Source organism: Pocillopora verrucosa, chromosome 8, assembly GCF_036669915.1.
Source record: "Pocillopora verrucosa isolate sample1 chromosome 8, ASM3666991v2, whole genome shotgun sequence".
Taxonomy (NCBI): domain Eukaryota; kingdom Metazoa; phylum Cnidaria; class Anthozoa; order Scleractinia; family Pocilloporidae; genus Pocillopora; species Pocillopora verrucosa.
In genome coordinates this window covers 11,474,331-11,476,579 of record NC_089319.1, presented here as the reverse complement: position 1 = coordinate 11,476,579, position 2,249 = coordinate 11,474,331, and positions in this window count along the sequence as shown.

Here is a 2,249-nt window from a genome sequence, read left to right as displayed (position 1 = left end):
TTTTATAAATCAGGGGTTCATCTTTAGTAAAACTGAAAACGTTGTGGAACACCCAAACTAGATGATGGCCTTTCTGCAAGCCTGAGAGGTACAGGAAGCAGAGTCTTTAGTCAGTGTCACATTCTCCTGGTAACCCATGGTGTCCAAAATTTTGAATTTGAATAAGTTCATTGTGCTGTTGCATTCTAAGAGATCCCTTGCAACACGATCAAATTTCTTTGCAAAATATCGAATTCTTCTTATTAACAGCTTCTGTGTTGTTTGTTTTTTCCGTTTTCGGTTTGCTTTTCTTTTGGTCAGATCTGTGAGTGTCCTTGGTGTTAACTCTATAGTCTTGATGAGTCATTTCAACGTCGGTTACAAGGTGTGGCTCCCCAGACAAGGAGTCAGCATGGACTGCTATGTACTGCACTGCAGAAGCACATGCATCTTCATCTGCAAAAAGTTCGTTTTGTTTCTTTTCACAATCAGCTGCAGTTGGACCCTCTCCAACTGTCTTTTGACCCAGAGCTTGATGCTTGATTTCAGCAGCTTCAAGAACTGCAGCTGAACATTCGGTGATGACCACATCTATCAGTCTTTTCTGGTATCCTGACGCACTAATAGATTTGGCATTTGCGACTTCAGCAGGGGATACTGAACTTGAGGAATATGATCTACACCATTGCTGCCAAAGAGATCTTCTCCTCCACCACCATGATTTGAAGTTTTTCATTTTCTGTACATTGGTTGACTGGTTGTTTATTAACTTTTCTAAGGCTTTTTCTGCTTCATCAGCTTGAATGGAAGTAGGTGAATTATATGCATCCATCATCAACTTTTCAAACTGCTTTTTGTCTTTTTCAGCTTTAAAGTATTTCAAGTGTCGATGGATGTCTTGCTTTATATGGAAAAAATCTGACACTGTCTTTTTTTTATGGCTTCCCCTTTTACTTTACAAAGACCACTCCACAGGGCACCACCTTCATTGCTAACATAGGCATGAGGGTCTAGACCTCTGCCCTCAAATTCTTCTGGAGATAAGTCATGTTCACGAGCCACAGATGGCAGTACTGCATTAACAGCAGCATCGAAAATCTTAACCATGTACTCAAGATTTTCTGAGTTTTCTCCTGGTTTTGGAACAAACATGTTCACCAGTTTAACGTTTCTTCTTAAAGTTGGGTAGTATGTGGTCAGTTATATTTCTGTAAAACCTTTTGCATGGCTTTCGCAGCCGTTAAGACTTAAAGGCTCATCAATTATGCCAATAGTTATGAGTGCTCCGATACAAATCTTTTGCTCGCTTGAAAGCATAACAGTGTTGTCAGTCACGTCCATAACCAAATAGGGACCCAAGCCTCTAGCAATAAAGTCATCTTTCAGAAGGCGTATAGCCTCTATTTCAGAACTACCTGGTCTTGCATTTTTGTTCACGGAGGTATAAAGATAGTGAATGTGCCAAGTATTGCTGTACTTCATGGCAACATTTTCTAGGGACTGGGCATCGTCGCGACTTAGCAGGGCTTGCCTAACTTTTTCTAATTGAATTTGCCCAGTTGTTATTGTTGGCCTCTCTCGCATGATGTCTGCTACTTCCTCTTTTTCAGGCTTGTCCTCCATAGCTCTTAGGGAACATGCGTGGTCTCTGACATAGATGACCGTCATTTTCTTATGACAACAGTCATTTTTTATATACTTCCTTGCAGAACAATTAATCCTCAAAGCTATGTGCTTGCAGTGCACACATTTGTTTGTGCAATTAAAGTCAACCTTGTTTGTAAATTTGTGAATTTTTTGGTATTGGCATTTGGGGTTCTGGCATTCCAAGGATCCACGACAAATCTGAAGGGTTCGCCGTCCACCTGTGCAGAAGCCCTTGTGTCGACAGGGTTGAGAACGGCCCCAATTGAAGTTGTCAGTCATGCTATGCAGGGGGTCCTTCTCATTGTATTCAACCTCATACTTGATAGGGCCTTTGGAGATTGAGGGTACTTTAGCCACCTGCACAGCCTCCATATTGTCCACATTTTCTTGGTTAAGGTAAGATCTGTTACCCCTTTGTACAATATCACCATCATCCCTAGAAGGAAAAAATTTCAAAGTTACTGACCTGCTGACAGAAGCACGTCGTCACCATTGTGCATCAAGTACACAACATAAAGTGTCCTGAACAAAATTTTGGCGATTTTTTTCCTGGGATACAATATGGTGGTCTACTCGAAGCAAAGGGGGTGAAAATTCTTTGACTTTTGTTAGACCAGTGTAGG